The 26275-nt window shown below is 35.3% G+C and overlaps 1 long non-coding RNA gene across 1 annotated transcript; it reads right to left on the bottom strand.

Moving 5' to 3' along the window:
- Positions 1–182: 182 nt before the first annotated feature.
- On the bottom strand, positions 183–22976 carry LOC129144256 (uncharacterized). Its single transcript, XR_008548513.2, has 7 exons — positions 22357–22976; positions 19947–20050; positions 17297–17404; positions 15809–16033; positions 4126–4196; positions 2443–2497; positions 183–669 (listed from the first exon to the last, which is right to left on the bottom strand). It is a non-coding gene; the product is annotated as an uncharacterized LOC129144256 (long non-coding RNA).
- Between the last annotated feature and the right edge of the window lie 3299 nt (positions 22977–26275).

The raw sequence follows: 26275 nt of genomic DNA, 5'->3' as shown, positions 1-26275 counted from the left end.
CTAGGCTTGTGGTTAGAGCTAAGGATTAACTATTGCCATTCAGAATTACATGTATTTTTATAAGTTGACTGTAAATATCATAATTACAGTCACATATTTTTTATGACCAAATAGTTATGAATGCACGGCACTATGCATGCTTTGTTATTAATAGTACATAGGTTATTAAAGACACTATTTTCAGGGTTATTGCAACTTTTATTAAAATTTCTTACATCACCTATTCATAAATGCCTCATGGCTTTTGGTCTTAAGGGCCTAAAGTCCACAGAAAGTTCCATCCCCAGGTAAGCAATTTAAGAATTGCCTTCCCTGGGTATCAGTAACAGCCACCTCTTCTAGAATGGACTTTGGAAAATCTCAGAAGTGAAATCTGGCTTCCAGGCAAGGGGCCTAGTATATTCTGTATTGGTTAGTAAATAAACATAATTTTATGTCTTGTGTTTGCTAATCTTATGGTGAAGCAGAAAATACAATGCCATGAGACTGACATTTAGATATTGTCTCTTAGAGATTGAAGAAGTCAACGATTTGCTTGGCATCCTACCACAGGGATCTTTCTGTTCAGTCTGGTTTGTTGGTGTCTGCGAATGATATTGGCAATCTTTGCAAAAGTGAATCTGAAAACTGTTACTTATTCCAAAAGAGCCTCAGAAGCACTTTTCTTCCCTTTAAAAACAAAAAACAAACAAACAAAAAAAGTTTTAGCTTTTTCTCAATTACCAAAATTTTGTGACAATTTTATGACATTGACCCAAAACATATTTATGGCTGAATTGGTATGCCCTTGCTATTTCCCCATCTTCAATCTCAATATGAAATGGAACATCATCACTGTGGTGCGGACCTTTATGCTAATATTTTAAATCAGTGAGCTGCAGATATATTGGATAGGGAAAAATCAAGTTTTTTACTACTTTGTCTACAAAATAACTACAATGATATTGACCCAAATGAAAGCAGCAAAATCATAAGTGAAAGCAACAAAGCCACATTGCATAAGATCCAGCAGGGGAGGGACTGTGTATGGGTATAGCAGCAGTAAATTACCTTGATTTCTCAACTAAAGGACCAAGATTAATCCACCATCACGTTTTACTTAGGAGCACAAGAGGTGGTGCTCTGTGTTTGAAGTGTTGTGGAGTTAGATCAGGCAACATTTGAAATGACACTGGAAGGATATTGAGAGATGAGCCCACATCTCAGAAATCAAGATGTCTGCAAGTAGGTGTGATAGAACAAGTGGAATAATACCACATATTCTGTGATTTAGAATACAGCAGAGAGAATCACGTGGTGTTGCAAAACTATAGATTCTCAACTGCTAGCAAACTTGATCATAGGCAAATACATTGCACTTGAAGACTGGGTTCTCATTTGTCAGATTCATAACCTAATCTTTGCGGTGGGAGGTGCTCCTGAATTTCCAAGCACAAAGGAAGAGCCGTAGACCCTTTTGTTAGTGAAAGTGAAAAGCTAGGGAGACTGTAAAGAAGCTTAAAGTAAGCACCGAGATAAGCATCATTCATTCCCAGAGTGGCTCTCATTGACTATATTTTGTGAGTCTTTGAGTCACAATGAACACTTTTTCTGATCAGTTTTTTTCATACTTAATGAGGACCTCTCTATTGCTGATAGAGAAGCCACTTGCTTTTCTTATAAAATGGAAAACAACTCAAAAGAGCAATATATAGGGTTAAGAATATATTTATAGTATAGCTTCCTAGTCTACAAATCACATTTTATGTCTTCTGCATCTCTAAAGATGTAAAAATTAAATGGGAGTGTACCTTAAACTGAAAACCTCTATAAGGTAGAATTTTTAATATAATAAAGTATTTATAAAGGAAACTATCACTGATTTTGCACTATGTTAAATTATAGAAAGCCAGCTTCTACTATTTTTCCCCAGTTGAAAATTTCCCTTAAGAAAGGTCTCACAGGTCATGGTAATTATAAAATCTTAAAAATCAGAAAGAAACTTTAGGAACAGAGTAGGAATCACCACTGATGGTGTGTGATTCCTGCTGTGTATGATTTGATTGCACTTATCTGAGCTGAGGTTTTTAGAAGCCGTTTGTAACTGAGCTCTGGTTTCCCAACAGCTAATGGCATGGTCTAATAGAGGAACATTACGGTTTTCTTTCCCCCTGTTGCCACAGTTTGTAGAGTAAGCACATTGCCCACAGGGCTCTGTCAAACCAGAGGGGGAAAAAAATTCTAATGCTTTGGAAGATTGCATTGAAGAATTTCCTAGGAATAACTAGGAAACACTCTCATGGACGAAAGATTACTGGTGTTTAATAAAAATGTATAACTTTTCAGTGCTGTATAAATTTAACTTATATTCTCAGTAGAGGCAGTCTACAGTATGTTATGGGGAGCATTTAAATTATCTAATGTAATATGGTTACTAGAATCTCTCCCTGGACACTGAAATACCTTCTATCATTTTATCTGATGAATTCACTGGTTGTTGGTAGCAACATTGATAGAGCTGGGGAAAAAAAAAAAGAACAGGCCGTCATATTCTTGCATCTCCTGGTACAGTCTGTAGCATCTATTTTCAAGTAGAATAAGGAAATTCTGGCATCTTTTCTTCACAAACATAAATGTGCTACAAACTGATAAATTAGACCTTAAACTAGTCAATGCAAATATCCCAAAGTTTTAGTAGTTTAAGCACAACTTTATTATACTTTCTGTTAATTATGCATATTTTTCAGCAATAGACTTTTTTGCTCTTAACTAGGAAATCTGTCACAGATTGAAAAGGGCAGAGATCTCTCCAAGCTACCTCATAAGGGTATTTAAAGACAAAATGGCATGCAATCTTTGATTAAATGGCAATATATTAAAGCCACAAAGCAATATTATTTATCACCTTTCCTTGATGCTCATTCACTTTATCAAATTAGACAAGGCAAAATGTAAAATGAGCACTCCTATATGTAGTCCCACTTATACATTCTGGTTAACATAATATTCATTAATATGAAATCTCTCAAGGCAGTTGTTAGTTATCTCCCTACAGATATCCCAGAGCACAAAAATTGACTCAGAAAGACAGTAATCTGACTTTGATTAGAGGCAGCAGTCTACCTAGTAAGATGCACAAATAATCTGTGAATAACTTCAGAAAAATTCCAAGTGCATTTAACTTATCACTTTCCTTGGAGGAAAAAAATCTGTTCGGGTGTTTGTTTGTTTATTCTAGGCAAATGGAGACAAAGTTACCATTATTTGGCATTTTACTTAAGTTTTCTCTTCCTCTGGAAGGCATTGCTATTATTTTCTGCTAAATCAGGGTTTTTAAAACACAAGTCCCTTACGGAAACATTAGCATCAGTGAAAAGAAAACTCCTAGGGAGAAACAGTCTTCACCCATGCATAGACAAATTGTAGAAATGAGAGTAAAAGTTGAGCATTTTTATTTTCTTTCCCAAAACAAAACCCACTTGTTCTTAACCCTAGCTAGACAAAATACCAGTTTCTACAGCAAAGAAGGATGACTAAATGTATGAAATTATGAAACTTTGATGTATTAACACTGCAAATCTCATGGCAAACCATCAATTCCAGATGTCTTTACCCATAAGAATATTCCTTCTAAAATACTCTATTACATATAGGTTCATCCCATTCATGAAAACGGCCTCATTTATCACTCCCAAAATAGTACAAACAAAGCCATTTTAGGTTTCTGCTCTGTAGTTCTGTACCTTGGGCTCTACAACTAAAGCTACCTTACTGAGGAAAGCTTAAAAACGAATTGTGAACAAAAATGTCAAATCAAAAAAACATTACCCAAGTTGTATTTCCATCCAAAAATATCTCCTGTGAAATAGAAGACTGCTGTGTAGCCATTTTAGATCTCACAAAGAAGAAAATATTCTAAAAGTACCTATTTTTGATCTTACTAAGAACCCAAACCAAAAGTCCTTCCAAAGTTTCCAATTCACCTGAATTTGGTCCATTATCAAAATTTACCTCTATGTTGATCAGTGAAAAAACAATTTGCAAAACAGGTTTTTCTTAACTATAATAGAAACAAATAAAGAACAAATTATTTCCCATAGATTTGCATGTGTAAACACACATTTAATAATTAAATGAATCTCATACCTCAGTCAAGGGAAATTATGTTCCAAATATTTCCTTGTTCGGTTCATCATTATTTTCATATTTTGGACACACTGAAATACAATAATTTTAGTGAAATTGCTCATAATTTCTCTGCATGACAAATCTATTATCTAAAGCTTAAAGGTAAAAATCTTAAGAAAAATAACAATTAAATCTTAGCTACTTGGGAAAAAAAAAGTCATCAAAATCATATTTACTACAGTGCCACTAGGCAAAGTTAAACAGAGCATTTCTGGGTATCTTAACTTTTTATTTTAACAACAAAAGAAATCTAGTTCCATTAGTCATAATAATAGAAATAATTTATATATTAAAATAGTGATAAATTATACAGGTGTATATTCTATAGTTCTTAGGGTCAAATATGAGGTCTTTTAAAATCACAATCACAAATGCTGTAAAGCTAGGTTATTCTTAAATTCGCCAGAATTTCTTCATTCTTTATTGTTAGTATTAAATGCCCCACAGAACATTGTAATATGCAACTTATTCCTCTAACCTCAGTGAGAACTTCGAGCATGCTACCTTTTCGGGAAAGATTTTTCTAAGCTAAGAATTAAACTTCCTAAACAAAACATCTTATAACATCACAATGTAAAATAACATAATCTATGTTTTTTTAGTCTTTTATTGAATCACAAGTTCTAAAACTTATAATGTAATTTTTTATCCTTTAAACATTCAAGAATACATACATTAAAATAATACTGTGATAATATATATCAATTATCTCTCCGTGGTTAAGATAAAGCATTCTGAAGCAAATACAAAATGTCTTGGCATTCCTGAGAGATATTTTTATGAATCCCTAAGCTCACAAATATCTCTAAAACACATAAATTACTAAAGCATTACTAAAAGATTCAGATAGCACTTTAACACCCCTTAATAATTATGTTACCTTCAAATCTACAGCAATTTATAATCGGGTCAAATAAATTCTACCTAAAATTTATCACTGCATTCCACTGCACTATTGTAGTAACATTAACTATAAAAATACTTGAGCCAACATTTTTCTCACCATATGAGAGCTGCAGAAGATGGAGACAATGAGTGAGCCAGCGGCTCCTCAGTAGTACCCAGAGATTAATCACAAAGCACATCCCTTTGGCTGCACACTATACAGTTTCAAGCCGGGGCATAATTGTTCAGGGGCTATCAGCACCACTTCTAAGTCACTAAAACCAATCATGTTAAACATTTCAATATCCAAGTCCACTGTATTTTGATGAATAATATGGTGGCATTATACATAACGCATAGATAACCAACATTCAAAATATGTAAGGTCACTTGATGCCAAAATTATACTTAAACGATTTAATATTCCACAAGCCACTTCAAAAGCTTTATCATTGCAAAGCTCTCCTCATTATTGACGTATGATGAGGAGACCAAAGAAGTCTTAGTAATATTTCATTTTATATAATTTGCCATATGTTTTCTTAAAAACAAGGATGCCTTTATGTCTTTCATGGAAATGTTTGGACTTATTCAATAGCCGTTTTCCTGTCCAAATTTAGTATTTTAATTATTAATTTTATTCTGCTTTTTTCCTTTAAATATGTTCAACTTTTATCATTTCTAAAATAACTTTTCTTTAGAGTAATTAAGCATGTTTTCTCCTTTACATAAAAATAAGCATGGCTAGAAAGGAATGAAATAAGAACTCAGAAAAATTAAGCTGGACATGTGGAACCTATTTGCAAATACTAAATAAAGTTTGCAAAAGTACTATTTATTGTCATTTATATGTGCTTCAAGTTGAAATTCTCCACTGATTTTATTTTAAAAATGGCAACTGACATGGCAAACTATGAAGCACACAATGTCTGCTTTGCAGACGTTCAGTAATTATCTATTCAATGAAGAAAAATATAAAAGACTTCTCCAGCTTATCAGTTGCCTGCTCATGACCTAAAGAAAAGGAGGTTATTTAATAATTTCAATCTTTGAGAGCCCATATTCAGAAGCTTTTGTTGTTGTTTTGTTTCATTTTCTTGAATTTTCCTATATAGCCAGTTACACAAGAATAAGGCCCCATATAAAGGAAGAATTTCAAGTTTGTTGGTAATAACTGTCCTTTCCTATAAGTTGAAATGCTAGAGCCTAGAGCTATACACATCTTGATAGTAAAATAAAGGAGAATGTGATCTGACATAAAGAAAAATTAAGGACAAGGGTGTTTTTTTTAAAAAAAAAAGGTAAGTGAGAAAAAATTTTAAAACAGATCTAAAACTGTTGAAGAAGGGACTAAACAACTGAACTAAAATCTTTTTGTTTTATTTCATTTCTGTCCATTAGCTTAGTTTGGCTTTCAAAACAAAGGAACACATTGGAAAATTTCAGAAAAACCCTGACATATCTAAGTCTCCAAAAAGTTTGTTACTCTTTAAAAAGATAGAACTAGAAAATCTGTCCCATTTTAGGATCAAGATTTGATGTAGATGGGTTTCTGAAGTACCCCTAGATGGCTTGTGATTGTACCTATTTACTTACCACATATTTAGGAGCACCTATATTGGTCTCTGTGCTAGGCTCAGAAGAAAATACCACTAAACTATTCATAGTTCCTGACTTTGAGGTATGTATGATCTGTTGAGGAAATTTGCAGTTGGAGTATTCAAGGAAAGTAAGGAAGGAATTATGAACTGATCCACATTGAACCGTGGGTAAGATTCTAATAGATAGAGATGGAGGATGGGCACAACAGTCAGGGAGAAAAAGTGAAATATACAAGGGCAGGAAAGCAGGTTGTCCAGGATGAAGGCTATAACAGATGAAATGATAGCAACCCAGAAGAGACTTGTTACAGATGGGAATAAAAAGGAAAAGCCCATTGTGAGTGGTATTATAAAGGATTGCCAGGATATGGGGAGTTACTTGGATTTGGGAGAGGGATCATAAAGAAAAAGCTCTTTTTATGATGTATCCTTGGGCTTAAATGCAGTGAATGGTTTACAAAATGTAAATACACGGTCTCTATTTTTGAATTTTATCTGTTAAAATCAAGGATCCCAAAACTCAGCAATATCACATAAATTTATAATCTCTCTTGCTTTGAAATGTAGTGGTTGCAAGAGCCAGTTTAGAGAATGAGTTTGATTCTCCTGATGATGGAACACAGTCCATGTTCTGGCACAAAAGCCCACGGCCGTCTGGTCACCTCATATATACCTGGTGTCCCTCAAAGTGTGAGAGTAAGAGACTGACATGGATTGCTGGGAACCCAAACTCTCCAGAACAAACAGCTCAAACTAATACACTCCAATTAACTATCTCTGTTAATATTATTTTAATTAACAATTCAAATAATACCTGCCTAATAGAATAGGTATTATTGTCTCTGATTTATTGATTGTTTCAAGAAAGAAAACATTGTAAACAAGTACTATGTCCCTATGGTACAATATATCATCTTTTCATCATAAATCAGTATGAAACGTGCATGTACAGAGAAGTCCAAACGCAAATTATATGTGATGAAAAATAACTGCACAGATTTTCTCCCCATCTATCCTTTTCTAAATGTAAATTTTAAGACAATGCGTTTGTTAAAATGCTTAAAACTAGTTTTTAAATTCACTTCCTTATGATTCACTGATGCTTTCTTTGAAGATCACATAAGGTACATATGCACTTAGTTTTTAAGCATAAACCTAACTGATTTATACACTACCCTTGTCCTTTTTCATAGTTAAAGTTTTAATTATAATAGTGGTGCTCCCCAAAACCAGCAATCAGATTACAAGATGTTTGGAGGAATATATTTTAATCTTTAAACCTGAAAAAAACATTTCCTAATTATGCTTTTTAGAGTTATAGATAAGGTTGGAGTTGGCCTGGGGAGGCCCAATTTTCCAACTGGTTCATGAGGGGGACATCTGTTCACAGAAGTAGATTGCAGATAAATCCAACAACCAAGTGGCCATATGAGACCATGGTCAACAAACACACACTAAGAGACATTTTGGATAACCCTAGGAGTAACAAAGCTAGTGGTTCTCAAAATTTGCTGTACTTTGGAATGACCTAGAGAGAGGTTTAAAGTCTCAATGCCCAGACTTCATGCCAGACTACTTAAATCAATATATCCTGTAGCGAGACCCAACCTCAGTACTTCTGGGAGTTCCCATAGTGATTTCAAGGTGTGGCTCAATTTGAAAAACAGTGGCTTAGACAACCAAGTCAACCCATTTAATCCAATAAATACTGATACAGCCTTTTATTAAGTGAAGTTTTAAAAAGTCACAAGACAAAAGCATCTGTGACATCTATAACTAGAATATAAGCCAGAACTTGTACAGAGTCCAAAAGAGGATATCCAGAGGTTAGAGAGATGATTTCTAGTAGAGCCAAACCTGGTAGGAGTGCGTTGCATTAAGATAGCACTTAAGATGAGGTAAGATTATTGGCCTGAGCACCCCATGTGACGGGACCAGACTGAGCAAAGCCATAACATGCAACAAAAGCACAGAATATGTTCCTGGGTCAACGAACTCAATTTAGCTTGAGGGTACATTTCCAGTACAGGAGTTGAATTTGTACAAACCAGAAAGTTTCATATAAGGACCTCCAAACATCATGCTGCAGAATTTATATTTGATTTGATGGACTCAGATTACTTTTTATTATTATTATTATTAGATTCAAAATTTAGAAGTATTAATCTGCAATGTTCTAAGTGTAGGTTAGACTGGAGATGAGAGACCTGAACCAAAGAATTAAGTTAGGAGGCTGTTGTGGTCATCAGCAATGAAGGTAATATTGGCCTGAAATAGAGTTGTGGCACTGAATATAAAAAGGAAGAAATAAATACAATTCACAAAACTTATATCTGTAAGATGGCCTGAACACCCAAGAACTTTGAGTGTCTAAAACACAACAATATTCACATTAGTGAATTTAATGTGGTATAACAGTAACCAGTTATTAGCTCTGTATGATCTATTTACTACAATACTCTAATGTATAGTTTAATCTTCACATTCCTGTGGTTTTGACATGCAGCGTGGCCCATTTTTATAACATTTGTAGAGCTTTACCACAAATTTTCAGGAAATTGCTTTATCTTTACAGAATGGTTGATTTAGTTTTCTGCATATCTAACTTGGGGGAAAATGGTTTATATTGCATTATTTCAATTCAGTAAATAAAAGATGTGTCAAAGAGGAAAAAACAAATATCTTAGGAACATAAATAGGCAGTCTAATCTTTTGCACTTTTTTCCATGTAAGATTACTGGATACTCAGGTATATATAACTCTTATCTACATGCATGTATTATAGCTAGAGACACTACAATAGTATCTAGATTAATCTACATATATAAACATCAATTTAATTAGCAAATAATTCTTGAGATTTATTTGCATTTCAGGGAATTTAGCAGTTCAGGTGATTTATGCTTAGAAACAAGATCACTGTTCCTCCCACAATCAGAGATCTGCTCTGAAGTCATCTTCTATGAAAGTTATGTATAAGGCACATGCTTTTATTCTACCATAAAGATGTAGTATTGCAATGTTATGTCAGCACTGGGCAAAGATGGATATATATGTAAAATGTAATTTTCACAACATATCCTTACACATAGTTACACATTCATTGGATGGCCTGTCTCTAATTCAATACTTTTCCTATGGTATAATTGTCCTGTCAAATATTTCACACATACATGGTTTTAACATTAGCATTAAAATGGCCAGTGAAAATAATCCATATGAACTCTTTGTATACTTCTACAGTCATAGAACTAAAATACGTGAGGATGAGGAAGCAGATAACAACTTGAGAAAATGTAAAAGAGTTGGAACTTGGAGCCACAGTGCCATGCAATGGGGCCACACAGCAGCTTGATCATCCACATAGCTTTATGCGATGCCCTTTGGGTCATGGCTTTCACCAGGTAGCTTACTCAAAAAAAATGTAATTATCTATTAACCCTTTATTCTCCAAATCTTTCATTCAAGAAGAATTTTAAACATCTTCTATGTGCCAGACACATAGAGAGTAAATGCAAAGAGAAATGAGAGGCAGCCACTACCCATCAAGGATTTTAGCAAAGCAAACTAGTAGGCGAAATAGCCATATATATATATATGTGTGTCTCTGTGTGTGTGTGTGTGTGTGTGTGTATGTGTGTGTATCAAAAATAATGGGCGCCATTTATAGAGCAGTGATTCTCCCACTTAAGCATGTATCAAAATCACCTGGAGGGCTTGTCAAAGCACAGCCTGCCTATCCCCACCTCCAGAGGTTCTGATTCAGTAGATCTGGAGTGAGGCCTGAAAATTTACATTTCTAACAAGTTTTCAGGTGATGCTAATGCTACTAGTCTGAGGAACCACACTTGGACTTTGAAAATCCCTGAAATCTAAGTTTGTGAACAGCAACAGACATTCTGAGAATAGTTGGATTAAGTCTGTCCAGGGAAGAAGGTGAGGACAAAGGTCAGCTTCTCACCACTAGGCCTGAAAGGCTGCATAGTTGAAGAATGCAAAGACATTCCAGGTTGAAGAAAAGAAATTACCTGAACTAAGGCCATATCTGACAAGTCTACCTGTTGGTAGAACTCCTCTAGAAGACTTTTTAAACTCTTGAAGGGATGGCCTTAGTAATCTCTATTTGTAATAAGTTGCTCTGGACAGTCTTTTCATGAAGAAAATTTAGGAACATGGAACCAAGGCGTAGAGTATAAAAGAATGTGTCATTTTCAGAGAAGTCCTGTTATAGACTGGTTTAACTAGAACCACTGTATACTAGAACTAGCACTCTATACTAGAACTACATTCATGTAGGACATGAGTTAAGTTTGAATTTCCAATAATCAGTGAATGAAATTTTTAGTACAAGTATGTTTCATGCAATATTTGGAATCTACTATACTAAAAATACTTGTTTCTCTGAAATTCAAATTTAACTGGGCATCTTGCATTTTTACTTGCTAAATCTCACAACCCTAAGAATGTAGGGTATGTGTCAGGTGGAGAAAAGAACTAGAAATAATGAGGCTGAAACACTATTATATTATTAGGCCAAATAATAGTAAAGTACTATTTTTCATGTGGGATATGCAAGTGTAGCATGTAGCTAATGAAGCTTAAATTTCTGAGCCCATTGCTTACATAAGTCTTTTGGAGGCCCGAGGACAGTCCTTAGCAGTATGTTCACATCTTATGTTTATATAAAATTTTCAAATGTATGATATTTTTGCATTCTTTTCCTTAAAAGGGGACTCCAAAAATGTATACACTTCAGGCTCAACAAAATTTTGATCTGCCCCTGCATGTGGGACCACATAAGTCTCAGATACAACACAAAAATGATATTGATAAATACCAACTCTTAAGTAAAAAGTTAAGTACAATGAATGCCCAGAGAATTTGAAGATCTTTTTGTTCCTATATTATCACGAAATGCTACTTGAAATTAAAATGGCTTCAACACTGGCAAAATGAAGCCTGTTCTTTGAATTACCCTCAATGTGTGAAATTAATGTTCCAGTAGCATAAAGACAGTATTTGATTTCCCAGATATAATTGACCATGGGTCATTATGTTCATGGAGCATCTTAAGGAACTAGTGTTCCAGGGAGCAAACATTGATAATGTCATGTTAGAGAAGCCTGTCTTTGTTACTGAAGAGCAGATGAGTATTACAATTCCAAAGGAAACAGTATTAATGGGTCTGTGTGGAAATCAGTTCTTATTTTCTAAACAATATTGCTGATTTCTAGCTATTCGAGTAATTTATAACCTAATAGAAGAAGAGAATACTTAAGGAAAAATGATTCATCAGCATGAATTTCAATTAAAATAACACAGAACTAATTTTTCCCTTCTGTCCCAGTACAATTTCAGGGAATGAGAAGTAAGCAAATGGAAACCAAGTTAAACTAGACCATAAATAGTAAAATATGAAGAAAAAAATTGACAAATGGCCAGGAAACCAAATAAATAAACAGGTTGATATTTTATTTTTCATTCTTTTGAAAATGATGTAGCATTCTAGAAGAATTGAAAAATTTTGAACTTGAATAAAAGACTTGAGGAAGGTTATTTCTTGGAGAACTTCAATGAAGGGAAAAGGGGGAAAGCAGCCTACAAAAAAAATTTAGTATGTGTTGAAAATGGTTGTAGGTAGATCTTTGGTCCCAACAGCACAGCTACTAAACTATGATATACGCCAGACCCAAGATATTAAAAAAAAAAAGCCATAATGCAACAAAAGTAATGATTGGCAAAACCAATAATTCATTAAAAATCCATCAGGCCTCCTAAAGGCCAACTTGGTCGTACCTATACAATAAAGAAGTGCTGAAACTCCAATCAGAGTTACACACAATATGTAAGTCAAATATCTCTTACCAAATGTTCCAATAGATTTTCTTTTTGTATTAAATTCAAATACTTAGAGTACTGGGTTATGTTCAATAATAGGAAGTCACAGCTAAAAGTCGACAAAGAGAATAACTGATTGGAAGAACTTTTTCGATAACAGGAAATATGGACAGTTACCTAGGAACTAGGAAAATAAAATGACCTGATGAACTGGCCATATCATTCATTCATTAATCCATCCAACAAACATGGATTAAGAACCTATAATGTGCCAAGTGATGTACAAAGTCCTGTGTGAGGCACAAAGCAGTTCAAATTGCTCAGCGGAATACTTTAATGTCTCATAAAAAGAAGAAAGTAACTATTTGCTTTCACTGAAACATTTGTTATGAGACATTGGCAAAACTAGAGTTATTTATTTGCCTGCTATTAACCTAATTAACCTGCTATTAATCTAAAAATTGTTCAAGATTCTTAGTTAACATGTCTTCCATAATAAATAGAAGTTGCTATACTGATTTTTTTGTTTGTTGGACATAAATGTCAATGAGTACTAGATGTGTTTTGGACAAAATGGTAAGATAGGAAGGCAAGGATGCCTAATGATTGATTAGTGTATTAAACACAGCAGATACAGCCTTGAGGGTATACATCTTTTTGTTTGAAATTAATACACTTAAACAAATTAGTGAATGTAAGTGTAAATAGGTTCCCAAACTCATAATTTTACCCAAAAGAAATAAATACTAGTAAGTAGAACAGTCAGGCAAGAATTGAGACACAAATAAAATTTTTTAAAAAAATAGTTTTATGAAAGAACATCAGCAAGGAGTGTTAATGAGTCGTTTTCTACCCTGTTGCCACCTCTTCTATTTAGCACGGCAATGACTAAGACATATTTAGAAGGATGGCCTAAAGAAAAATCATAACTAAGTAGTTTAGGTAAAAAGAAGAATTCATCTACAGATGGAGAAAAACAATCTTGCCCTTCTTCACACCAAGTTCCAACATGTTTGAAATTTAACACTGGAGGGATTGGGAGAGCTCAATAATTAGACTGCGATTGAAATGTTCCACTAAAATAATGATTAGAGAGGCATCCAGGGGCACTTTCTATCTTCTTCATTCGACCTCAGCATGGAGCACATCAACTCTGTTTCTTAGTTGGACTATACTACCTTAGATACAGAACTGATTTTTAAAAGTATATAAAATTATTTCAAGTCTAAAAATCATAAAGAGTTTATCTCAGGATAAATAATTTTTACCAGTTCATTTGTAACCTAATTACTTTGCTTAATTAGATAAATCCCAAGCAATGAGTGGAATAAACTAGTAGACTAGTGGGTTTTTAACCCTCTACCTATGTCTCTCAAATGTTTATAATTTCTGCTCCACTAATAGCCCTGACCCTGCTAGGTAACAATACTCTAGGAAATTGAAGATATGAGTTCAGAGAAAAAAAATCATAAAGGAAGATAGACATTGTGGAGAATGGGCAGTAGTGCTAATGTAAAGAAAGAAAGAAGGCTGCATGGATGGGGGATTACATTTTCTGTAGGACAGGAAGAAGAGATCTACAGATGTATAGGTATAAGCTCTAAGTTGGGATAAGCAATGATGTAGATTACTGAACAAAATCAGATCATGTGTCTTATCCACTGAGTTCTACCTTAATGTTTTTGTTTTCATGGCTATATTCTCAAAATACCGGAATTTGTTTTTAGAGTCATATATTTATTTGTCTTTTCTTAATTGACAGACAGTTTTATATATTTCTTTCATTTCTTTCTTGATTACCTTGAGTTTAACATCATGTGCTATATGGGATGAAGAAAAAGTATGATGTGTTTTCTACCTTTAAATTGCTTGCAATCTCTTTAAAGATGCTGACAGAAGAAATAGTCACTCACAATAAAGCACAAGAAATGATTGCATGATTCATACTTTAGAGTTAAGAGAATCTGGGTATAGGGAACTATTGGCATTAAAGGGGAATACTTCAAGAAGGAAATGCAGCTTCAAATAGGCCTTGAAGAAGGGATTTTATCTGCCTAAACAAAAGAACCATCTCTTCACAGACATTAACTTGGGTGGGAGATTCATGAAAGAGGGGAAGCCCTACTCAGTCTGTTCCCCTGTCTCCTGCTCTGACCACTTCTCCAGCCACTGCCCCCCTTTGTTCTCTCTGCATCAACCATGCACCCCCTTTGGTCTTTTGTCATTGCAGTTCCCACCACCCTGAATGCTCTTCTTCCCCCAGTTAGCCACAGATCTTCCTCCCTCACTTCTTTTTGGTTTCTTCTTAAATATTAAATAAGTATGCATTAGAGAGGTCTTTCCTGACAATCTCATGAAAATATAGTAAATCTCCTCCCTTCTTTCATATTTGTCACAGGATTTGTTTATTGTCTGTCTGTCCCCAGTAAATTGAAAGCTCTAAGGGGGCAGAGATTTTTTTTCTGCTCTGTAAACTGCTATAAGCCCAGTACCCTGAAGGGTGCCAGGCACATGTTAGGCATTCAATAAATATTTGACAAAGGAAGGAAGGAAAGGAGGGAGGGAGGGAAGAAATTAGTTCAGGTAGACCTTGAAAGCTTCAAGTGTTTCAGTTGCAAATATATTAGATGTATCTCATTATCTAGTAAGTCATATTAAGGTAAACTTACTGATACATTTGAAAGTTGTTTGCCCATGAATTCTTTGCTAGGTAATATTAACATCTACCCCTGCACTCCCTTAAATATTTATCAGTAGCTTAAACTTTAACAAAAGCCATGGTTTCCTTTGGCAGAGCAGGGACTGTGCTCGTATCCTAGCTTGTCAATGGAAAGAAAAAGAAATACTGGTGAACAAGTGAAAGATTATCATGGCAGCCACATCCTTAAATGGGAGCAATTGGTAGGCTGCTGCTTCTCAGGCTTAAAGAAGTAAAAGATACTGCCCCAAGCCATTTTCAGCTGGAATTGTAAGAGTATGCACACAAATACACAAAGTTACCCTGACATAAGCGTGAATAAAATATATTATCTGATGCTCAGGAACATTTCCTTCTTCCCTCAAAATGAATAATTTATTGGTTTTCTACCTGCTGTTTCCAAGCTCACATTAATGATTCATTGATTAGTCTCAAAAACAGATGCTTGTAATTAAATCATAGGTTCTGTAAGATCATTAACTGGTTCTCTAATGGCTGAAAGAATTAAGGAGAAATGGGGTAGTTTAAATTCATAGATTCAAGAAGGATTATAGGAAGCATATTCTGTACAAATGTGACATTTGCTGTATTGTTTTCCTTTCTGATAGAAATTTCTCACCTTCTAAATTTTCATTTGTATGGAACTTGTTTTAGTTTTCTTAACATCAGCAGGTTTATTCTTTATTCCACCCACAGAAATTCTGACTCAGATGGCTGGTGGAGTGTAGCCTTGTTACTTGTGTTCAGATTTCTTATTGCTTTTTGTTTTATTCCTTAGTTTATCCTTATTAGAATCTCTACAAAATAATTGATAATTTATGTTGGTCAAGTAGCATTCCATTATCTGTGGTAAAAAATGCTTTATTAATTATACCACATAGGTTTCAGCATGTGCAAAGTCTTCTGAAAGTATCATAAATGATAGTTGTTTGGGAGATGTGATAACTTTTATTTCCATTAATGTTTACATTTCTGCCTCATTCTCAGCTGAGATTGTTACTTATATTTTTATCCACTTGAATCTTGAAGTTAAGGTAAGCTGAATATATCTAATTGTCTTTCATACACATTACTTTGTTCTACAGAAGAAATTTATTAATGGAGTAAGGTGAATATGATAAACTCAAATCAGATTTTCTTCTTATGTCTGCCCCTGAATCCAAAATTGGGGGTGCCTGCTATAAAATCAAGTATGTTTATGAAAACCTTCCCTCTCCTATAATTGCTGGAGTATTCATTCAGAGCTCTCACTTGCTATATAATTTCTAACCAAACACTTTCCAGGGAATGTACAACAAGGAAGTACATGGACAATACTCAAATTCAAATGTCCATAGATGGTAGAATTTTACCACTCTTTAGCTTACAAGCTCAATCAACTGAAACGTTTCAGAAATGTTTGTGTTTGGGGTTTGGGTTTGAGATGAAACAAATGACATCCTTAAACATGTTATTGTTAGTCTTCAAGGTACATATGTGTACCTTGATATAGAACTATTTATAGTTACAGTTTGCTAAAAAATTATTATAATGAAATTAACTTTGGGATGTAGATGTTAAAGTACCAGCTTGTAAAAAGAATGTTTAATGCCAATCATTTGTATGTTTAATACCTGTGTGCTCAATGTAGTGTCATCTTTACTAGATGATTTACTTCACAATGTTTTCATTCCTGTTCCCCAAATGAAAATAAGTAGTCTATTAACTAATTTACAGCTCTTAGTTTTGGATACTATTGCAGAGACACAGGAGCACTTTTAACTCAAACACTATGGCTTACCATAGTTTTGCGGTGGTATGAAATTGAGTTAGCACTGCAATGCAATATTGAAAAAATCAGAATGCAATAAAGAAATGCAGATATCACCTGTGACTACTTCATGTACTACCCAGAGTCCTCATTTATTGTTTGAACCCAAGGGTTAGTTTTCTATCTTGCCAAAAGGACATGATCAGGAAGTCAGTGTGATACCATCTTGCTGCAGTGCAGAAGTTTTAAGAAGCAAGATACTTTTTAATGATGTACTATTACAGGATAGAAGTTATCCCCCACATGAAACTACGTATTCGCAGAAACTTTGTGTCATCAATGTGTATCTGTTCTTACTAGTCTGGAGGGAAACAAATAAGATTTCCAGTTTTCTGCTGATCCAACACCATTTCCCATAGGCAGCACAATACACCAGCACACAGTTAGCAGCACTTTGGGACAAAACTGTTGAAAGGAAAGAAACAGTGACTATTCTGAAAACATGTAAAGCAACACTGATCATAAGTAATTTTTGTTAGGTGGGACAATACTATATAATATGATTTCTTGTGTCTAAATTTTCTCTAAAAGATTATTTGGGCTGGGTCCAGAAGGCTCCAATTTCCCTAAGCAACCTTGATCATCAATGTTGTCATGCTTCAGCTTTTGGCAGTTTTGATTCATTACCAATTATTAATATCATTATTTAAATATGAATATTGTCCCTTCCCATTATGAAAAGCTATTACAAACATATATGGATTTATATAAAGGTTGATGACTATATGCTTTTTTATATTAGAAAATCATGTGAAAACAAAATTAATCTGATGAATGCTGTTAATTATTTTAACTTTTTTATTAGGTATAAAATGTTCATAAAATTATTCTCTCTATAACTTACCAAGATTTATTAGCTTGTGTAATTTTTATAATCAGAGGAGTCTGGTTTTCTAATTAAAGTTTTGTCAAAGAAAATGAATGTGTGGCTCTTTCCTTCCTTGGAAGCATACTGTAAAAATGCCAAAAATGCAATCCAGGTTTTCTCTCCTCCTCTATGTGGTATGCAAATGAAATTGTATGCAGCCAACACACCTGGATCTGGGGCTATTTTCAATTCCCACTATCGGCCTGAGGTAGGGTGATGCGCTGGTGGAAAAAGCCTTTATGCATATCTGAATACCATTAGAACAAGTTAAAACCAGGAAGTTCATGTAATTAGCTGATTATACTGGGGTCCTAATCATGCTTTCTTAAAAGTCACTTTTCCTGTCTACTTTCAATTTGAGAGAAAGTGCTAACATGATGTCCCAAACATTATCAGCTTTCCTCCAGGAAGAGCTGTCAAGTCTCTGAGCCTCATAAGCCTTAATTATTCCATTTCAAATGCCAAATGAAAAACATTATTATTACTGATAATATAATCTCTGAATCTCAAAACCCTGATATCCTAGGAAATAATGACAAGAACAATCAGGGGAAAAGACAAGCACTAAATCACAAACAATGTCACTGCCCTTGCCAAATTTCCTAAAAAATGACAACCAAAAAAGAAAATATTATCAGAAATAGCTATTATTTGAAACTTTTATTCTCCAAAGAGCCTACCTTACCAATTTGCTGGAAGCAACTTGTATGGGATAAATTAAAAGAGTGACAAGCAAGAAAACTACCTCCAAAAATATCAACTTCAGGGCCATGTTTCACTGTCATTTCACTCCTTTGATCTTGAAAGCTTACCAGTTCCCTTAGAGATCCCTGTCAAGATGCAAAGGTCTCTGGAAAAAGTAATATGGTAGGTCCATAGTTGTGAATACTAACAGCTCAGTTATCATTTATTCATTAACAACTTAGCAGGGATTAGCAAAAATGGGAGCTGGCTTTTTTCCTCTGAGGGATGATTTGTTATGCTCTAATTGGAAAAAAAAAGAAAAGAAAAGAAAATTTAGGATGAGAAAAATTTTACTTCCTCCTTATTTTACCAAAACCCAGAATTCCTTAAAAAAAAAAAAAAGTCAATCAAATGTACATAATTTTAACACAAGGGTCACATGTCTCAAAATACCCAAAACTGCATGGTAATGCCACAACTGGCTGTCAGGTAGATATTTTACTATAAATAACACTATTCAAGCTATTATTTACTATTACCTGCCATATCTAAGAATGGAACTGTTCATATGGGCTTATAACCTCAGTTTATAACCTCTGAGCCTGTGCATCATGCCTTATACATTAAATAGTCCACAGATCACCAACAGTCTAGGTATGAATGCTAATCTAGGCTAAACTAGGCTCTCTGTATCCTAATAATTCAGGATGAATGGAATGTTTGCCATAGAAAGGAGGTAGCTGTATCTTCCTTCTGTATTGTACAGCAATTCCTTCTGTATTGCACAGCAATCAGCCTGCAGCTGAATTTCTATGTCTAGTTGAGGGCAAGCTGCTTCCAGAGTGTCACTGATGAGCTGGAGCATGTTCAAACGGGATGACCAGTGTAATGAGGTGTCTGGAGATCGTGTCATCTGAGCAATTGTTGAAAGGGCAGGCAATTTTCTTTTCTTGTATTTTTTTTTCTATAAGGCAGGAGTCCTCAGGGGAACAAGTGAGCTCTCTTCAAATATTTGAGGAACTGCTTTGTGAAAAATGAGTGAGATTTATTCTGATTAGACTAAAAAGTAGGCATAGATATCAGATCAATGCAGGGAGGAACTTTTTTATTGTACATGATTGCTGTACAATACAAAAGGGAATAAAAGTGGCCTACTGGACCAAAAGGACCTTGATAATTGCCATTTGGTAAACTGGCAGTTACAGTTTATTGAAATATGAATCTAATAGTAAAGAGAAAACCAGTAAATATCCATGTCATCTCAAAAGGATGTGATGAGGACTACACATTACTAAAAATTCAAGTCAGGGTGGGACAGAAAATGAACATATAAGCAATATGCCCATATAGTCAGACTTTCAGAAAGCATTTTAGATAATATTATCAAAATCTTACTTGCAAATTGCTCAGGCTATACATGCTCCCGTGGTTGAAAGGCTGACAGTATCAACAAATGAATAGAAATGAATCTTGCTGAAGGAAGGTGTCATCTGCAGCCCCTGGAGTCAAACATTGTTTTACATCTTCATTATTGATTCAGAACAACTGATAAATGAAATCTGCAACTGATAATAAAGCAGGCAATGTCCCCAAACCTCACAGGAGAGGAAAATCAAAAAACACAAGCATAAAGATGTTAAAGATGCAAGCATTAGAGGGAACACAAATGAATTTGGCTCAGAAACACACTGGGAAATTTACCAGAAACTCGGATTTGGAGGTGCAGTTAGGAGAAACACACACACAAAAAATAGTTAGGCTAACAGAGCTGAACGAAGATATGAGAAAGCAAGCTGAGAGTGCATTTGTAATATTTATAAGAAATAAATAGGACAATGCTATTTGGGGTGACTTGCAGTATAAAACTGAGAGATGAAAATAGTTTTTAGATACCACTAAAATGGAGAGGGCTGGCCATTTTTAATCCCAGAAGAGTTTGAGACAAACTGGGAAGATCAATAGTGAGAGAAAAGGTTGGAAGCAGTTAGGTTAATACACATACAAAAATAGGCTGTGGCTCAGGAAAAATAGAGCAGTGACACACAGTGGCGATGCAAGTCAGGAGGAAAATAATAAATCTCAACCAGTGAGCCCAAGATATTCAGCACTTGTTCAGCCTGTCGGGTTCTCATGGTGACCGGTGCTTGAAAAAGCAACTGACAGCATTTCTCAAGGCAGAGAACAAGTGCCATTATCCCACTACTATGAAAACTACAGGAGATAGAAGGGCATGCTATTTGGTATAAACAAGCGTTTCTGAATTTTCAGGTGCAGAGCCTTTCTCCAAAGGCCAATGCAGAAATCAAACATTTACAGTAGATGAGCACAACAGCTCTGAGCCCAGGAGCCTATCCCTCAGCCTCCCTGGATAATTTTGGAAACCAATGGTAAGTGAAAGGGCAGAAGATCTCTTTTGTTATCTCCTTTGTTTCAAGCACCTCTAAGTGGCTGAAGACAACAGTTAGGCTTGTCTACAAAATGAATGAATTCAATTAATGACATCTCAGGCTCCTTCCTTCCTTCTCTGGTCACAGTAGGTATGGGCTCTGCAAATTTAGCAAATGAAAATCATGATATCCTAACTGGTACTAACTGAACTATGCCAGAAAACCAGACATTCTTCCTAGGTCAGCTTCCACTTGCTCTCCAATATTTATTGCCCAGCCTTCTATCCAAGCTGCAAACATCTAGATTCTGCTTGCACACATCTTATAGTGGGAGGCTGACTCCCTTGTGAGGCAACACATTCTGTCTTTAGACAATTCTTAGTAAGTTCCTCCCTGCATTGATCTGATATCTAAGTCTACTTTTTAGTCTAATCAGAATAAAACTCACTCATTTTTCACAAAGCAGTTCCTCAAATACTTGAAGAGAGCTCACTTGTTCCCCTGAAGACTCTTGCCTTATCGAAAAAGAAAATACAAGAGAAGAAAATTTCCTGCCCTTTCAACAATTGTTCAGACGACACGATCTCCAGACAGCTCATTATGCTGGTTATCCTGTTTGAACATGCTCTTGCTCATCAGTGACACTCTGGAAGCAGCTTGCCCTGAACTGGTCGCAGAACTTCAGCTGCAGGCTGATTGCTGTACAATACAGAAGGAACATTTATTACCTCCTTCTTGCAGCCTAAGGTCATATTAGCTGTCTCTGCAGCCACATCACACTGTTGCCACAAGCAGGATACAGTCATCACACAAACAGAGGATTATTACTTCTCAGCCACTCTTCTGCTATCTTCTTACTGAGTAGACATCGAGAACTCAGTCCTTTGTGATGTACTAATATGAAACAGGAAAGGGAAAGCCCTAGGTGGCCATGATATAGTTAGTGCCTACGTTTCCAAGAAACCAACACCAGCGCAGGAGAGAAGTTATTTTTTGCCAGCTTCCCTGACTCGAACCCTATGTAACATCCTCCAAAAATTTGATCCAAAAGCAATTTCGGTGTCCACTGCTCTATCACGAGTGACTCATTTATTTACTCAGGCAGCCAATGTTTATTGGTATCCCCATCTATTCTTTCATATTTGGGGATTTAATTCCTAATTTGGACAACACTTTATAATTTCTAGGCTGTGGAAGAGAATGAGCACTAGACAAATCCCACCTTCCTTCTATTTTTATTTACAAAATTTTGTTTACAAAATTGCAGGGCATTCAACCAGTTCTCTCTAAAGCAGTACTGTATGCTCCCCTTCCTTCACAGGAACAATTATTACTCATCATACCTGCTGCATCTAAAACATAAAAGGTATATTCTAAAGTGTTTTGCCCTAGATACCAGAAGTCATTTTCCATCTCACCTGTGAAGAGCTTCTCCTTGCCCATGATGCCATTGGCTTTCTGGAAGACAAGTTAGTCTTCTGAGTCTCCCAAACCTCTGTGCATATCCTAACTGTGTAATTTTCAAGCCATGGAATGTTTGGCAAGTTGCCTAACTTCTCTGAGCTTCTTGTCCTCACAGATAAAAATACGTTTTATCATATTCAAGTGGCCAAAAGTCATTATATGTTTACTTCTTTCTTTTCTTCTTCTACCTGGAATTTTCTGAGTGTGGTTCAACCAGGTGACATACAGATGTCCTCATTACAGTCTTTACAGCTGAAAGGCACTAGCTATTATGGAATTTCAGGTGTTTCCTTCACAGCCCTTAAGCCCCTCCTGACCCCATGGGCTGTAGAACATGGAGAAACACTTTAGCCACCAGAAGGCCAGCCTCCAGGACTACTCATTCTTTTCCAAGTCTAGGATGCTGCCATGTTGAAATGTTTCTTCAGTCTTTCATTCAGTCATCCACATGCATCAATGATTACTTGAGCAATTAGTCCATGATAGGCTCCAGGATAAGCACAGGAGATATGAACACTCTGTGCCAAACAGTGTATATTTTAGCAGGTGAAGACCAACATGGTTTTGAAAAGTGCTAAATGAAATAATATGTTATTTGTTTAGATTAGAAGGAGATTTAAACATACAGATAAAAAAGTTTTATGCTCAAACTTCCATAACACATAACTGTGATGCCCTAAGCACTATATTTCTTCTCCCAAGTCCCTGGTAGTGCTGGACATCTGGAGTTTTCATTCTCAGCCATTTCCCACAGTGATTTGCATCTTAAAGTTTTGTCTTCCTTAGGGCCCTTTCATTCTTTGGTTCCTCCTTCCTAGAGAGCCATAATTTATCCCTGTCCCATGTCCTCCAAATTCACCTGCAAAAGAACCTTCTGGCTACCAGGCTCCACCCATGTCAGAAGGCAATTAGAGGTTATATACAAAGTCCATACAAAATATGAAAGAGCACAAAGGAAAGAATATTTGCTTCTTAGTGAGTGGAAGTAGAGTGTGAGAATGAGAACGATGTCATAGAAAACATTTGTAAAGTAGATCACAAACTGTGAGGAGAGAGAGACCTATTTGCCTTATTTGCCATTGTTCTTGGAGCATAACCGGATCAATCAAGTGTTCAGATGCTAAAGAAGATTGAGACATAAAATTTGTCTACATTTTCAGGCAAAGAGAAAAGAAAAAAAAAAAAACTCCGTGTCTTACCCAGAAGACACAGAGTTCATGACTCTTCTCAAATGAAAGGTCAGGGAAATTTGCTGCATTCAGAGTCTAGTTAGAATAAATTTTGTGAAGCCCCTGACACTAATCCCACATAGCTTTACACCCCACTACCTTGGCCTTTGGCAGAGAGGACTATCTCAAGAGTTACAGTTTTGTTCGGTGAGCTTAGATTTAAAAGTTAAGACATTATGTGGTCTTAAGGATGCTTCCCTCAGGCTATAATGGAATCTAGCGGGCCGTCATCTGTCACTCAAAGTAAAGCAAATTATTTCTTGGATTTCAGTTGTCCTTGCATGCATCTTTTGTTCTCACCGACACCAAGTTTGAAGTAGAGCTCAGCACATCTTTCCATTTCTGAGAAGAGAAAAAAAAAAAAAATCTGCTCACATCCAGAATGTTAGTGAACATAGGGATTACAGGAAGATTTAGGAATGGAAATGAAAAGGTTTTATGAAGAAAGTTTCTTTTTTAAAACTTTTTATTTCCATAGGTTTTTGGGGAACAGGTGGTATTTGGTTATGTAAGTAAGTTCTTTAGTGGTGATTTGTGAAATTTTGGTGCACCCATCACCCAAGCAGTATACACTGCACCCAATTTGCGGTCTTTTATGTTCAAACTTTCATAGCAAATAACTGTGATGCCCTCAGTAATGTGTTTCTCCTCCCAAGTCCCTGTTAGTGCTGGACACATAGAGTTTTCTTTCTCAGCCATTTCCCACGGTGGTTCCCATCTAAAAGTCTTGTCTTCTTAAGCGCTCTTTCGATCTTTTGCTCCTCCTTCCTAGTGAGCTATAATTTATCCCTGTGCCTTGTCCTCCAAATTCACCTGTTCTTGCTCAAGCCCAGATGTAAAAAAGAATCTTCTGGCTACCAAGGCCCACCCACCTTAGAAGGCAACTGAAGGTTATACATAATATTCACAAGAAATGTATATTTACTTCATCACATGTTACTAAACAGCATTGAAAGTTTGACAAAACTTTCTTCTTTCAGTATTTCTCATTTCCACATTTCCGATTTTCATTATTTTACACCATGGAGCTTGAAATTTGAAATATTTGGATTTATTTCAAATCTTATATCTACTTCTCACCTACTTGAATGTGACCTTGAGAAAGGTATTTAACCTTTTTTTTTAATTTTTTTTTCCCAAGACAGAGTCTTACTCTGTTGCCCAGTCTGGAGTACAGTGGTGCCATCTCGGCTCACTGCAACCTCCGCCTGCTGGGTTCAAGCAGCCTCAGCCTCCAGAGTAGCTGGGACTACAGGCATGTGCCGTCACGCCCAGCTAATTTTTGTATTTTTAGTAGAGACCAGGTTTCACCATGTTGGCCAGGCTGATCTCGAAATCCTGACTTCATGATCCACCTGCCTCGGCCTCCCACAGTCCTGGGATTACAGGCATGAGCCACCACACCCGGCCGTATTTAACCTCTTAATGTCTTGGTTTCCTAACCTCTTTAAAGTGTAAATGTATTGATTCTATGAATGTTGTTGAGAGATTACTGTCTACTATTTGTGCATTTATTCATTCATGAAATAATTATTTTATATATTCATATGAGTGCTTATCGGTTTGTATGACATAATTAATATAAAACTCTTAATATAGAGTTTATTATGTTGAGTAAGCCATTACCATTATTGCTACTATTTTTTTCATTTTTGAGAAAAAGCCTATAAAAATTTCCACTACTTCGAAAATGTATTCCTCCTGATCTTTGAACTTGTATTCATTCAGCAATTGCCTTCTGTTTCTCCATCCATTTATTCCTGCCTCAACTTTGAGGAAACCAGGTATGTTGGGCTTTTTGACTACTTGAATCTATTACTCATCTCATATTTTCAAAGAATTGGAAGATAATGACCTTCATTTAACATCATCACTGTATTAATTATAGAGCACTCTTTCTTCAGTACCTTAAAAGCATAAGCCAAACGTCCTGTTATCACTGAGTTGGGGATGTATGGGAGTTGAGGTATCTTGATCAAGTTCCAAATTGGCTAATTTTATTGTCCATCAATAGAATGAAGAAGTAAAATATGTTACCAGTTTTTATTTATTTAAATTTTATTTTATTTATTTTATTTTATTTATTTATTTATTTTATTTAAATAACTCTTAAAAATTCAGTTTGCATTTTCCTTTCTTTCAACTTAATCTTCTCATTATACTCATCAAGTCAACCCAGATGATGTTGGATAAAACAGAATTAGCTTTCCCTACAGATTGAAGCCCAGATAGCAAATCCCTGAAATAAATAAAGTATTGTGGTTTTAAACCACTAAGTTTTAGGGTGGTTGTTATGCAGTAATAGATAACCAGAACACTACTATACTGTAATATCTGAAATCATGAAAGGCAGAGTATCAGGACTGGAAAACACTCTGGAAGCTAGCAACAGAAATCTTTTTATCTTTCATAAATGACCTTAGTAGACTAAAAGAAGTAAAATGACTTGCCTATGGTCAAAGAGATAGAATTTACACAACTAGAACATACATAATTTGCCTTTCCTTTCCATTATTTAGGGCTTCTTCCTGGGCTGTCTTTATTTTTTATGTCCTCCTTTTTTTCTGGAATAATTTTAACTTATTTGAAATATTTTTCTTTCTAAAATAATTCATGACTTATTTTGATTCACATTAAACATTTA

Source organism: Pan troglodytes, chromosome 5 (assembly GCF_028858775.2).
Source record: "Pan troglodytes isolate AG18354 chromosome 5, NHGRI_mPanTro3-v2.0_pri, whole genome shotgun sequence".
In the NCBI taxonomy this organism is placed as follows: Eukaryota; Metazoa; Chordata; class Mammalia; order Primates; family Hominidae; genus Pan; species Pan troglodytes.
The sequence above is the reverse complement of the archived record's forward strand: the minus strand, read 5'-3'. Positions and strand labels throughout refer to the sequence as shown.